Source organism: Lissotriton helveticus, chromosome 3_1 (genome assembly GCF_964261635.1).
Source record: "Lissotriton helveticus chromosome 3_1, aLisHel1.1, whole genome shotgun sequence".
Classification (NCBI taxonomy): Eukaryota; Metazoa; Chordata; class Amphibia; order Caudata; family Salamandridae; genus Lissotriton; species Lissotriton helveticus.
In genome coordinates, this window is record NC_136061.1 from 2,064,778,420 (window position 1) to 2,064,794,197 (window position 15,778).

The window sequence follows — 15,778 nt, forward strand, 5'->3', positions numbered from 1 at the left end:
ACATCAAAGTAGCACTCACAATCTGGACCAAGGGATGATCTAAGCATATTGTATATCTATATTGCTATTGATATTGTATGCATCCTTATGTGAGTGCAACGGCTGGTGGGGGCAGATCTATTACCCTATCTAGGTGATGCATGCAAATGTATGCCATATGGTGACTGAATTCAAGCATTGTTTGACACTGTCTGCTTGACACATCCAGCGATTCTCCTTCAATGTAAGGATCCTGTCAACATTAGTCTGTCTTATTGTCGGTTTAACCACCTCTTTTACCTACCAAGACATTTCGTTCTCAGTGTGTTTAGCTTGGCTGAAGTGTTCTACGAGTGGTGCATTCTCGACTTTACATCTTATCCTGGATTGGTGCAGAATGGTAGGTTTTTTGATCATTTCTGTTGTTTTCCCTATGTATATCAGGCCACAGGGACATTGTATGCCGTACACCACATTGGTGGTGTGGCAGTTGGACAAATGCTTGATGGTGTTTCTAGGGCCATTCAGTTCAAAGGATTTTTTGTTGTTGGTGGTAGAACAAGCAGCACAACTATTACATTTATAATGTCCTATCAAGGGCATTAGTTGTCTCATATTGTTCACTACATTGGGCTCCTGCATCTCATATGCATAAACTAGACGATCTTTAAGGTTAGAGCCTCCTTTGAATGAGAATAGTTTTTTTTTAACCAATTCTGGTCGGGAGGAAAGTAGAGACCAATGTTTGTTTATTATTTTCTTGATCTGGTTAGTAGCAGTCCCATAGGTTGTTACACATACTAGATGGGGTTGAGTTGTCTTATGCTTAACTTCTAGTAGTGCCTCTCGGTTATTATACCAGGCCCTCTTCAACGATCTCTTCAGAAGTCTATTGGGGTATCCTCGTGCATGCAGTCTTTCTCCAAGTTTTTTGGCCTCTAGGAAATAGTCCTCCCTTCTAGAACAATTTCTCTGCAAGCTGAGAAATTGGTCAAATGGAAGTCCATCCCTCAGTGCATGCGGATAGTGGCTACTGTATTTAAGCAAGGTGTTTGTAGCTGTTGGCTTCGTAAACAACGTGGTATATAGGGTATTGCCAGTTCCTACTCTGATTGAGATGTCTAGAAATTCATGTTTCAGTTGTCATATTCCCGAGTGAATTTCAAATTGGAGTTTCTTGTGTGTAGCTAGGTATGGAATTCAGAAAGTAACTCCTTACTTCCTCTCCAGATCAAGAAAATGTCATCTATATATCTCAGCCAACATGTTATGTTGGCTGAGAACGGATTCAAAGAGTTCTAGACATATCTTTGTTCAAAACTAGATCCCCATCAATCACTTCAGAAAGGGATGCAGCACAGAATCAGCAATCCTCCACATCAAAGACGACCTACTCAAGTCACTCGACTCGGATCAATGCTGCCTGCTCATCCTCCTAGATTTATCGGCAGCATTTATTTATTTTTTATTTATTTATTGAATTTGTTGAGCGCGACAGCTACCCAAAAGGGTTTCCCGGCGCTAAAAGACAAATGCAGCAAAACTGCTGCCGGCGATGTTATAGGTCAAAAAGACAAGTTTTCACAGCTCTGCGGAAACGCATGTGGCAATTCTCCATCCGAATGTCCAAGGGAAGTGAGTTCCACAATCTGGGTCCTAAGTTCGAAAAGGAACCTCCACCCATTCTAGTGAGCCTAAACTTAGGTACACTGGAGAGATGATGCGACGAGGAGCGGAGTGAGCGAGAAGGGATGTAAGGACTGACAAGCGCCTGAAGTATAGGGGAGCTACTCCAATTTTAATCCTGTGCATGAAGCTCAAGGCCTTAAACTTTACCCGATTTTCAAAACGAAGCCAATGAAGCTCCCGCAGGCGCTCTGTAATGTGGTCTCATTTCCGGCAACCACAAAGAAACCGTGCCGCAGCGTTTTGTACCAATTGGAGGCGGCGTGTGACAGCCTTGGTAGACCCCAGGTAGAGCACGTTACCGTAGTCCAACCTCGAGGTCACCAAGGCATTCACGATGGATCTCTGGGTATTGGATGGAAGTATCCAAAAGATTTTACGTAGCCACGGCAGGATGGTAAAACAGGAGGCTGCAACTTTATTAGCCTGATATTTCATAGATAGTCCCCTATCAATATTTACTCCAAGATCCGCACACGTTCTGATGGTGTTGGTAAGGGACCCATGGCAATAGGCCAATGTCTCAAGCTCCAAAGGTCAGGTTTATTTCCGAGGACCAGTACCTCAGTCTTTCCACCATTTAATTTAAGAAGGTTGCGATTCATCCAACCGGATATTTCGCTCAGGCCTGCTTGCAGGGGGGAGGGAGAAGTGGAATCCGTTTGAGATAGTGAAAAAACAATTTGGGAATCATCTGCATAAGTGAATAAATTTAATCCAGAACGTTGTGCAACATGAGCCAGGGGTGTGACATACAAATTAAAAAGGAGGGGACTAAGGATTGATCCCTGGGGTACACCGTGCGGGGAGGGATAACTTTTTGAAGAGGATGAACTTGAAAAGATTTGGAAAGTACGATCAGATAGAAAGGACTTAAGCCAGTCCAAGGATTTTCCGCCAATGCCAATGGAAGCCAGGGATCTGAGAAGGATACCGTGCGAAACAGTATCAAAGGCTGCACTGAGATCGAGTAAAATCAGCGCAACCGTTTCTCCTCGATCCAAAAGCAGGCGAAGATTATCTGTAACGCCCAAAAGGGTAGTCTCCGTGGAGGAACGCGGACGAAAGCCGGACTGGGAAGGATGCAAAAGACTATTTTCTGTCACAAATTTAGACAAATGTACATGGATGTGCCTTTCTAGGGTTTTGGAAAATGCTGGTAATAATGAGATGGGACGGAAGTTAGAGGCAACCTTAGGATCCGCAGAGGGTTTCTTCAGTAGCGGGGTGACCATTGCGTGCTTCCAGCAGCTGGGGACAGTGGCAATGCCCAGTGAGTGGTTCAGCATTTTGCAGAGTGTAGAAAGATGAAGGGAATCCAAAGAGCATAATATCGGGACAGGCAAAGGGTCCAGTGGCGAGCCTGACTTAACTTTGCTCAGAATCTCCAAATGAGTTGAGGGGCAGAGATCCGGCCAGGACGAAAGTTGAGCCAAAGGGGACACAGAATTCAATGCAGTTGACCACAAATTTATCATAAAGGTTCTACAAGAAAGGGCCGGTCTTCAAGGGTCGGTCCTCCACTGGTTCTCTTCCTTTGTCCACAATCGTTCACAAAGAATAAAAATCAAAAACTTTGAGTCCGACCTATACCCAGTCATCAGAGGTGTTCCTCAAGGATCAGTACTCTCCCCCAAGCTCTTCAACATCTTCATGGAACCCCTTACCTCTCTACTCAGGAAATCCAACATCCCCTTTCATTTATATGCAGACGACACGCAACTCTATCTGGAAACCTCCTCAATTGACAACATCCAGACACTTAACAACACGCTTAAGGAGGTTCAACACTGGCTTACAAGCAATCACCTGAAACTCAACCAAGAAAAAACAGAAATACTCCTCATCTCCAACAAAGACGAAAACCCACAAATTGAAGAATGGCTCAAAGCCATTGACGCCCTCAATGGCAACCTCACCTTAGCGGAATCGGTAAAATCTCTAGGGATCACCCTGGACCCAAAACTTGACATGACGAAACACATCACAAGATCTGCCAAAAGTGCCTTTCTCAACCTAAAACTACTCTACAAAATTAAACCCTTCCTCCCACCCAAGGACCTTCAACAAGCCACCCAAGCACTGGTCCTCTCCAGAATAGACTACGGGATCGCTACCCTGACTGGAACAGAAAAATCCCACCTCACCCCCCTGAAGACAACCCTTAATGCAGCTACCAGAATGGTCACTGGAATTAAGAAATTCAAACACATTTCGCCAGCTCTCAGAGAACTCAGATAGCTCCCAGTCGAGTTGTGAGCCAGCTTCAGAACAGCCTGCCTCACTCACAAAGCGATGCACACAGGCAAACCGGAATACCTGGCCGACAACCTCAAAAGGGCAGGCCAGGCAAAAAATCTCAGGAGCTCCAACTCTCTACTACTCATCCCTCCAAGAACTCGCAAGCATAAAACCTCATCCAAATCTTTTGACGGCAACGCTCCAAAAATCTGGAACTCCATCCCCCCTCACATCAGAACAACCCCCTCATTTCCAAAATTTAAGATCCTACTCAAAGCCCTCTTCCTCGACCGATTTTGAGCGTTCCGATAGAACCCAGGTAGCTCCTCAGCCGACACTCCAACTTACCTCAAACCTTGTGACAGACGACACTGATTCGTATCATCAGACTTATCCTGCATCCTCTTCTCCTATGCCCCTTCGCCCACTCGTTTGTTCCCTTCCCTGCTTGAACCCTCATGCTTTACCACTCACCTGTATCATATGTTTGCTCATTACTGTATATGCTGTGAAGCGCTCTGATACCCCTGGGTCCAGCTACCAGTATACAAAACTTCTAATAAATAAATAAATATAAATAAATCAGAAACGTAGATATTTGCTATATCAGGGGCATACACAGCCCCGATTTCAACGCCCTTCAGTTGCTGGTAAAACAACTTTTCACATAGAAAAAAATTCTCACAAAGAGAAATTCTAATGCATTCAAGTATGAACTCAGTAGGAACAGTGTGCGGTGTAGGTTGATTATCCAAACCTACGGTCAGCAATCATTAACATCCAGGCGGTCTTTTTCAGGACAGGACAGGCGTGGCTCCGGCCAACCCCGGAGACCACGAGGAACGAAGAGAGGATGGTACCGGCACGAGTATAGCCCGGGCTTCAGACAGACCCGGAACCAATAGTACGAATGGTGAATTCAAAACAAACCATCCCAATTTTCAATCTTTCGCAGCATCAACTGTCTGAAGCTGAGATAGCAGTGCTCTCAGCAGGGTTGTCATTCGTACCCACCAATAAGAATGACCAATTCCAAACCAAACTAGAGCTCTATAAATTTTTTCGCTCGATAAGACTAATAAAATGTTTTGCAAATAAGACCATAGCATGTGAAAATGATGTTACAGGACTACATAATCATTCCACGTTCTTTCCAACCAACACCATAGTAGCGAAAGAAATTGTCACCTACAAGAATGTGATTATCACCGAAATCGATAATCTGTTCAAGAAATTAGGTTTTGTCAAAAATAATCTGACAAAAGAACAGCAAGCTTACAATCTTTGCCTGGTACTATAATCAAACCTGCTGATAAGGGAGGGGGCATAGTGCTGTGGGATCAAGAGGCATCCATGACTGAAATACATAAACAGCTGTCAGTAGAGTCACGCTACAAAAAGTTACCCAGCAACCCCACCAGTCGTCTAGAAAAATCTATTGCCAATCTTAGGCAACAAGGCATAGAGGGTGGATGGCTGAACGAAAAAGAGGCTGCATTTTTAATAAATAAATCTCCCACAGTGCCAGTAATCTACATTTTTCTAAAGATTCATAAGAGTGAAACAGCACCTCTTGGTAGACCGATTGTGTCAGGGTGCAATTCCATACTTAAACCCCTGGCACAATAAGCGGATTTTTTTATCCAGCCATATGCTACTGAGTCCAATACCTACATCAGGGACACCACAGCAGTCATCAATGTGGTTGACAGTTATTGTTTTGATCCAGAGTGCAAGTTACTAGTGTCCATGGACATAGAAAGCCTGTACACTAACATCCCACAACAGGAAGTCCTTGAGATCTTAGAACAACTATTGGATAATTGACCTAGACCGCACGCTGTTCCTACTGAGTTCATACTTGAATGCACTAGAATTTCTATTTGTGAGAATTTTTTTCAATGTGAAAATATGTTTTGACCAGCAACTGATGGGCGTTGCAATGGGAGCTGTGTATGCCCCTGATATAGCAAATATCTACGTTTCAGATTTTGAACAAAGATATGTCTATAACTCTTTGAATCCATTCTCAGCCAACATAAAATATTGGCTGAGATATATAGACAACCTTTTCTTGATCTGGAGAGGCAGTAAGGAGTTACTTTCTGAATTCCATACCTGGCTAAACACCAGAAACTCCAACTTGAAATTCAATCGGGAATTTGACAACTGAAACATGAACTTTCCAGACATCTCAATCAGACGATACTCTATATATAACATTGTTTACAAAGCCAACAGCTAGAAACACCTTGCTTAAATAGAGTAGCCACCATCCGCAGGAACTGAGGGATGGACTTCCATTTGGACAATTTCTCCGCTTGCAGAGAAATTGTTCTAGAAGGTAGGACTATTTCCTAGAGGCCCAAAAACTCAGAGAAAGACTGCATGCGTGAGGATACCCCAATAGACTTCTGAAGAGATTGATAAAGAGGGCCTGGTATAATAACCAATAGGCACTACTAGAAGTTAAGCATAAGACAACTCAACCCCATCTAGTATATGTAACAACCTGTGGGACTGCTACTAACCAGATCAAGAAAATAATAAACAAACATTGGTCTCTACTGTCCTCCCTACCAGAATTGGTTAAAAAAAAAACTATTCTCATTCAAAAGAGGCTCTAACCTTAAAGATCGTCTTGCTCATGCATATGATGCAGGAGCCCAATGTAGTGAACAATATGAGACAACTAATGCCCGTGATAGGACATTATAAATGTAGTAGCTGTGCTGCTTGTTCTACCACCAACAACAAAAAATCCTTTGAACGGAATGACCCTAGAAACACCATCAAGCATTTTTCCAACTGCAACACCACCAATGTGGTGTACTGCATTCAATGTCCCTGTGGCCTGATATACATAGAGAAAACGACACAAATGATCAAAAAACGTATCTTTCAGCACCAATCCAGGATACGAGGTAAAGTCGAGAATGCGCCACTCGTAGAACACTTCAGCCAAGCTAAACACACTGAGAAAGATATGTCTTGGTGGGTAATAGAGGTGGTTAAACCCACAATAAGACAGACTAATGTTAACAGGATCCTTACATTAAAGGAGAATCGCTGGATGTGTCAAGCAGACAGTGTCAAACAAGGCTTGAATTCAGTCACCGAATGACATACATTAGCTTGCATCACGTAGATAGGGTACTAGATCTGCCCCCACCATCCGTTGCACTCACATAAGGATGCATAGAATATAAATAGCAATATAGATATACAATGTGCTTAGATCATCCTTTGGTCCAGATTTTGAGCGCTACTTTGATGTAAAAATCGCGAGGTTACAAGCAAAATATTGTAATTTGTGTCTGTTTTTGAGTGTAAATATTGCTGTACATGTGGATAAATCCCGTTGAATGGATGTCAGTGAAATAGGGATTGTTAAATTATTGAAACATGTAGCAATTTGATTGACTTTATCTGTGAGTAATGTATGCACAATAGCCAATGATTACCTATCTGTTTAGCTCGTTTGAAAAGTATTTCAATATGATCGGCTAGCTGAACATTTTTTCTATCTTGCTCCGTCTATCACCAAAATATGGCATAATGTGACTTGGTTTTCAAGATTGTCCACTTGAGCACAAGTCGCGGAGTATATTTGGCACTTTAGACTGCGTGTCAATCAATCAATCAGGAGTTTGTTAAAGCGCGACTACTCACCCGTAAGGGTCTCAAGGCGCTAGGGGTGGGGGGGGGGTGCAGGTTCCATTCCATCAAGGAGGGGGTCTGTCGAAGAGCCAGGTTTTGAGGTTTCTTGCGAAGATGGGGAGCGATGTTGTCTGTCTGAGGTGGAGCAGAAGGGCGTTCCATGCTTTGGCCGCGAGGAAGGAGAAGGAGCGGCCTCCCGATCTGGTCTTTCTGGTGCGGGGGACCACAGCGTAGGAAAGCTGGGCTGATCGTAGGGTCCTTTGGGGTGCGTGGAATTTGAGTCGACTGTTCAGGTATGCTGGTCCGGTGCCGTGGAGGGCCTTGTGTGCGTGGGTGAGCATCTTAAAGGTGATTCTCGCCTCGACGGGGAGCCAGTGGAGTGTGCGCAGGTGCTGGGAGATGTGGCAGTGTTTTGGCAGGTTGAGGACCAGTCTTGCGGCGGCGTTCTGGATGTTCTGTAGCTTGCGGATGAGGTTTTTATTTATTCCGGCGTAGAGTGCGTTGCCGTAGTCGAGTCTGCTGGTGACCAGGGCGTGAGTGACTGTCTTTCGGTGTTCGAGGGGGATCCATTTGAAGGTCTTACGAAGGAGGCGGAGGGTGTGGAAGCAGGAAGATGAGACAGAGTTGATCTGGCGGTCCATTTTGAGCTCGGAGTCCAGGATGATTCCCAGGTTGCGTGCGTGGTCTGTGGGGGTTGGCGGGTTTCCGAGGGCGGTGGGCCACCAGGTGTCACTCCAGGCGTCGGGGTTTGGGCCCATGATGAGTACTTCTGTTTTGTTGGTGTTTAGTTGTAGGCAGCTGTTTTTCATCCATTTGGCGACGGCTTCCATGCCTTCTCGAAAGTTGCGTCTGGCGGTGTTGGGCTCGTTGGATAGGGAGAGGATGAGCTGGGTGTCGTCTGCATATGACACGATGTTGAGTCCGTAGGTTCTGACGATGGGGGCAAGTGGAGCCATGTAGACGTTGAAGAGCGTCGGGCTGAGGGAGGAGCCCTGGGGGACTCCGCAGGTGATAGGTGTGGGGTCCGAGAGGAAAGGGGGGAGTCTGACACGCTGCGTCCTGCTGGAGAGGAAGGAGCAGATCCAGTCGAGGGCCTTGTCCTGGATTCCTGCATCGTAGAGTCTGCGTATTAGGGTGCGGTGGGAGACTGTGTCGAACGCCGCTGATAGGTCGAGGAGGATGAGGGCTACTGTTTCTCCTTTGTCCAGTAAGGTGCGGATGTCGTCTGTTGCGGCGAGGAGGGCGGTTTCCGTACTGTGGTTTTTTTCTGAAGCCGGATTGGGAGGAGTCGAGGATGTTGTGTTCTTCAATGAATGTGGCGAGTTGGCTGTTGATGGCTTTCTCGATGACTTTCGCTGGGAACGGGAGCAGGGAGATGGGTCTGTAGTTTTGAGGTCGGTGGGGTCCGCTGAGGGTTTCTTTAGGAGGGGGTTGACCTCGGCGTGTTTCCAGTCGTCGGGGAATGAGGCGGTCGCCAGGGAGCAGTTGATGGTTTGGCGGAGCATGGGTGCGATGGTGTTGGCGGCTCTGTGAAGATGTGGTGGGGGCAGGGGTCCGTGGGGGCCCCTGAGTGGATTGACTTCATTGTCTTCAGTGTGTCTTCGGTGGTGAGGGCTGTCCAGTCATCAATCACTGGTTTCCGGGTGTCGGGGGTGGTTGGTGAGAGTTCAGTGTGTTGGTTGTCTTCGTCGAAGTTGTCGTAGATGCTCTTGATTTTGTGGTGGAAAAAGATGCTGAGTTTGTCGCAGAGGTCTTGTGATGGAGGGATGTCGGTAGACTCGCTGGTGGGTTGGGCGAACTCCTTGATGATGCTGAAGAGTTCCTTGCTGTTGTGTGCGTGGGTGGAGATTCTGTCTTCAATCGCTTTTTTCCTCGTTTCTCTGATGAGTTGATGGTGGGCGTTGGTGGCGGCTCTGAAGTTGTTGTGGGCTTCTGTGGATTTGGTGTTTCTCCAGGCCTTTTCGAGGGGGCGTCATGTGCGCCTGGACTCTCGAAGTTCGGTGGTAAACCATCTGGCTTCCTTGGCATGGGTATTGTTGTTTTTCTTGAGGGGGGCTATGGTGTTGGTGCTGTCCGAGATCCATCTATGCAGGGTTCGGGCTGCGGTGTTGGGGTCGTCGTTTTCCGCGATGGTTGGGGTGGAGTTGTTGAGTGAGGAGGTGAGCTGGTCATCGTTGATTTTGGTCCAGTTTCTTTGTGGAAGCAGGTGCTGGTGTCTGTGGATGGTGGGTGTTCTGAAGGTGAAGTGGACGCAACGATGGTCGGTCCATGGGAGTTCGGTGGTGTGGCTGAAGGTGATGGAGTTTCCTGTAGTGAAGAGGGAGTCGAGGGTGTGTCCTGCTGAGTGCGTGGGCTCGGTCACGATCTGGCGGAGTCCAATGTTGTGGAGGTTGTCCAGGAGGGATGTGGTGTTGGGGTCCAGTTGATTGTGTAAGTTGGATACAGTCAGTTTGTCTGACAATACCACCATTTAGATATATGAAAGTAATTACTATACCTCGTTACAAATATTGAGTGTATTACAACAGTGAGACATACTAAAATGGCCGGCGCTTTGGGAAAGTAGCAGCCAAAACATTTTAGGTCCTTCCGTGTTTTAATTCCGGGTGCACGTATTAAAAAACTTTGCTACCGTGGTTCATTTTTACGTAGATCAAACGAAGGATTGCTGCCCGAATATTGATTGTACTACAATAGTTAGATACACTAAGATGGCCGCCCCGTTGGGAAAGTAGTGGCTTAAACACTTCCGCTCTCTCCCTGTTGTAATTTCGGCTGCACGGATTTAAAAAAAACGTTGCTATAGCGGTCCACATTCATGTTTATCAAACAAAGGATTGCTGCCCCTTTTTTCGTCATGTCCAGTCGCCTTGCTGAAAGTAAGTCACTGTTACAGTGAAACTAATGCTAAGATTGAACTAGCCACCGCGGAATTTTATTTATTTAACCAATCGGAATATTGTGGCTTTCAGACGATTGTCTGAATGTGGTTGATTCAACTAAATAGTCATGTGATATGATCACAACTTTGAATGGCTGACTGTCTCTTAAAGGATACATGCGTCAATATCAATAAGCCGTTATTTAGAGGCTTTTTTTCGTCATTAGAATGCCGAAAACAGATTTCAGTGATACCACCTGACATGACTGTTAACAGGACACATTGTCATCAGTATGCTAAGAGTGAGGCAACTGTTTTTGCCAGTAGGCTTGTGGTCACTGTTGATTTAATCTGGACTCCGTAAGGCTTTTTGAAACATGTAGCGCCTACATGGCACCCAAGACAGCCAATGCTTTTTTATATTGCTTTTTAATATTGCTTTTTCTATATCGCTGCTCGTGCATTGTGAATAGGTTGCAGTAAAACTCTGCGACTTGAGTGCCCCCTTTTTGTCACTATGCAGTAGCTCTTGGCTATACAAAATCATCGTTAACGAGCCGTAGAGAAAAATATGAATGTACTGATAATCCTCAGGTTCAAAAGAATGTATTCGCTTTTGCAGTTAGATGGGACTGAATGCAAGATCTAAGTACAGTCCTTCTAGTAATGAGATCATATGAACAACTTAAATGGTTGCATAATAAGTAGACTCATGAATCCAATATAAGAAGATCTATTTAGTTCGTTTTGTGTTTGGTAACATTTAGCATTCACAATATAATGAAACTGGTGCATTGTCACTTATTTTCAGATTGATTGCCAGATAGACTAAATTGTGTACCCAATCAGAGCATCTATGCAAATCACAGTCACTACTCTGAAAAGTAGCACATCAGGTATATTAGAAATATATTCCATAGAGCGGAAATATAATGACAATATTTACAAACAATTTGAATATAATTTATATATATTTCAATTGCAGAGTCATTTCCAACTTTTCAGGCTGCGAGCACCAACGAGCTCCTTTGAAATTGAAGCAGCTGCTTTGAATTACGGTCAAATTGGCCTTTTTGCTAAAAGTAAGCTCATAAACGTTTAACATCATATCTCTACCTTCTACATGGAGAGGTTGGGATAATTTGTATATCTTGCAGATTTTGAAATTAGATGAAGTTACAACATAATGTGTGGGTTGATGAAGATGATCACCACACATAAATGCCGCATACTTGTTGGTCTGTTTTTCACACAGGTTATCATTTTATTGTTTGATTAATTGATTAGAACTAAAGGGGAATGCCATATTTGTAACTGTATGCATTGTTTTCATAGGAGTCTTTGCTAGATGCAATTAATACTGTCCTGAAGATGGTCTGAGGGATTCATACCACAGAAGACCAAAACGTTGACAGTACCGTCCATTTCTCCGATACTGGAGATATTTTAAGTGATTTCTGTATTTACTAGGAGATACGTCACTTGTTTGATCAAATGTGGAATGGATGTTTTAGGCTCATGAACTATAGGTTTAATTGCAACTTACCTTTTTCATGTGTTTGCAGTGGATCTATTTCACGTTATGATTGTACCCTACCTAATGTAATTGATATATGAAAATACATTTATATTTTGGTTATATGATATTCCCGTGTTTGTTTTGATTTTGCAGTTTTTTGTGTTTCTGCGCATTCATTGCAGAATTGATGTAATTTATTTCATTATTGGTTCAGGATTTGCTAGAAATTAATTTTCTAAATATTTTTAACATAAGTTACTACAAGTTGCACCGTTTAAGTAAAATCCCTTGTTGGCACATTTTACCAGAGACTACTTATATTGCCCAAGCCTCCAAGGGTGTATTGGGTCTTCCCACGTTACCATTCCACAAAAGTCAGTAAAGCACTAAATGGACAGAACAGTGATAGGGGTAGCTGTGGGATATGGAGGCGTGGTCGGCCGCCACCTAAAGAAAGCTAGAAATCACAAGTATTTTTTAAAACTAGACCACCAGGGGATTCCAGGGCGTAGATGATGTGAGGTTTCCTTTCCCCGAAGCCCTGAAAACCTCAAACTATGCGTGGAACCAAATACTTTCCTTACATTTCTGTGATAGAAACTTACGGAATCCGCAACATTACTAACACCCAGTATTACCCCATTTTTGCTGGTAAAAACGCTGCACCACTTGTGTGGCTGGGACTAGGCCAGCAACAGGCAAGGCTCAAGGCTAGCAAATATCGCAGTTACTGCAATACTGCTTATCTCTCAATGTAGCACTTTAGGGCTTTTTAGTGTAGTGGTCTATTGGCAAACACATACAAGTAGAGGCGTTCTTATCAGGAGACAAGTAGGAACTCAGGGTGGTAGGAAATATGTGGCTCCCCACAGATTCCAGAACTTTCTTTATAGAAATGTGAGAAAACTCTTGTGTTTTTTTACCAAAGTTTAACATTTGCAATGGCTTCTGGGTAAAGTTACCCAGTGAAAACAATGCAAGTCATGCACCCCTATATTCCCCTGGTTATCTAGTTTTCAAAAATGCACAAGTTTGCTAGGCTGCCCAAGGTGCAGCTGAACAAGGCCCAAAACCCCACAGCTTTCCACTTTGCAGATAAAGTATCCGTTTTGGGCTGTTTCCTGTCGCAGGCATTAAGCCTACCACATAAGTAAGGTATAATTTGTATCTGGAGACATAGGGAAATGCTGGGTGATAGGGGGTTTGTGGCTCCATGCCTAGATTTCAGAACTTCCCATCACAGAAATCTGAGGTAAAGAAATATGAGGGAAATTAGTTATTTTGTCAAAGTGTGAGGTTCGCAAGGGATTGTGGCTAAAAAAAGACCTGGTATTAGCCATGCAAGTCACCACACCCTGGATTACCCTAGGTGTCTAGTTTTCAAAACTGGTCAAGTTTGCTTGGTTTACCAGGAGGAGCTATGGCCCAAAATCCACAGCACCACACTTTGCAAAAAACGATAAGTTGTGAATGGAAAAATGTGATGTATCCATGTAGTGTTTACTGTCACGCACACTAGACCTAGCCACACAGGTGAGATACCATTTTTATAGGGAGACTGGGGGGAATGCTGGTTGGAAGGAAGTGTGTGGCTCCCTGCTGATTCCATAACTTTCCATCACAGAAATGTGAGTTAAATGTGATTTTTTTAGTAAAGGTTTGAGGTTTGCAAGGGATTCTTGTTGGAAAAATCTGGTGAGAGCTGTGCAACTCAGCCCTCCCTGGTTTCCCCTAGGTGTCTAGTTTTAAAACATGTGTAAGGTTGCTAAATTCCCTAGGTGCAGGCTGAGCCAGGGCCCAAAATTCACAACTACCCCCCTTATCCACATTGCAAAAACAATTTCAGTTTTCTGTGGAAAAATGTGATGTACCCATGTTGTGTTTTGGGTCATTTCCTCCCTAGGGACTTGGACTACCCAAACAAGTGAGGTAGCATTTTTATCGGGAGACTTAGGGAAATGTTGTGTGAAGGAAGTTTGTGGCCCCCAGTAGATTTCGGAACTATCCATCCCGAAATGTGAGGAAAATGTATTTTTTAGTAAAACTTTGAGGTTTGCAGGGGATTCTGGGTTAAAGCATGCAAGTCATCCCACTCTGGGTTTCCTGAGGTGTCTAGTTTTTAAAAATGTATAGTTTAGCAGGGTTTCCTTGGGTGCCAGCTGAGCTCGTGCCAAAATCTGGCTACCAATAGTTGCAAAAAAGGGTCCCTTTTATGCGGAAAAATGAGAGGCACTCTAGGTTGTGTTTTGGGCCTTTTCCTGTCACAGGCACTAGGACTACCCTCACAAGTGATGTGCCGTTTCTATTGGAACACATGTGGGAGCATAGAATAGTAGAACATTTGCTATTACAAATTGACTTTCTCGGCATTTGTGCCTTCCAAATGGCCAATGTGTAAGAAAAAAGACATTTTGAGAAATACACTCTAAATAGTATGCGGGCACCCACAGATTCAGGGAATGTGCAAATAACCACTGCTCCTAAACTCCATATATTGTGCCCATTTCAGAAATACATAGGTTTTCTCTATACCCATTTTTCACTGTACATATTTCGCCTTATGAATTGGTCTATACTCGGTACATAATGAAAAACCATTGTACGGTGTGGTGCAGCGCAGCTGTTGGCTCTGGGTATCTTGTGTTCTAAGAGAAGATATAAACCATTTATATCCACACAACCAGAATGGTCTATCAAAGGTAATGGTGTATTGCTTTTTTACGTTGGCCATTGTGACAAAAAGTTACAGATGAAAACATAGTCACAAATGGCAATTTTTCTCCTACTAATTTTCAATATATTTTTATTTTAACAGTAAATTTCTTTGAAAAAAACTTTGCTGGATCCACACATATGACCTCTTTCCAAATTATGAGCTGAGTGGGGATGAGATGCACTCCTAGTAATCCAAAAGTTAATCAAGTATGAACCATTACTCTTTCCAAATTAGCCATTTTGTCTACTTTTCAGAAAACTGTGGCTTCAGATCACACATGGGTTTCACACTGGTTTTCATCACAAACTGGAAGGAGGTTGGGAGCACAAAAAATAGGGAAAATGGGCTACCTCTTTAAAAAATGACAAAACTGTGGTAATTTTTTAATTTTTTTATTTAGCAGTGCATGTTCCTGAAAGCTGGGAAGGTGGCGACCTTAGCAAAGCAAACCATTTGTTGATGCTTCATTTAGCAGGAAGAAAAACACTAATATCGATAGCATTTTTCCCTATTTTTCTCCAAAAATACAAAATATAATTATATTTTGCCAACTTTTGCAGTCCCGTCAAGGGAAATCCACAAACCCTGATTACAATTAGAATTCCCTGGATAGTAGAAAAAAAAGGACACAAATTTGATATGGAAACTTAATGTTGAAAAAATGAATGGAGCCCTAAGCACAAAACAATAGCCAAAAAAGGGCTCAGCACTCTGTTGGGGGAAAGGCCCTGCAGTTAAGCGGTTAAAGAAAAACAACACATGTGTTTATTGAGGTGGCACATTTAGTCACTACCTTGTTAGACTTATTTTTGTTTTCTTCACAACCACTTGGAGACACGGTTCCGCAGGCAGATCAATTGTCACAAGGTCTTTGGTTTCACAGGGGAGTATGTCAGCCATTCGATCACTTTCTGAAGTGCCTCAAAGATCTCGGAGAGTGGTATCAGTCATACGGTTGTTAATCTTTAAACTAGCACGCCCTGTATTCTCCAAACCCTGAGGCATGCCTGCATTGCTTTCATGGGACAAGGGTTTTTAGTTACAGAGGATACCAACACATGAAGGCATTTCTGTGGGATCGGATGTGGCTTCTGAC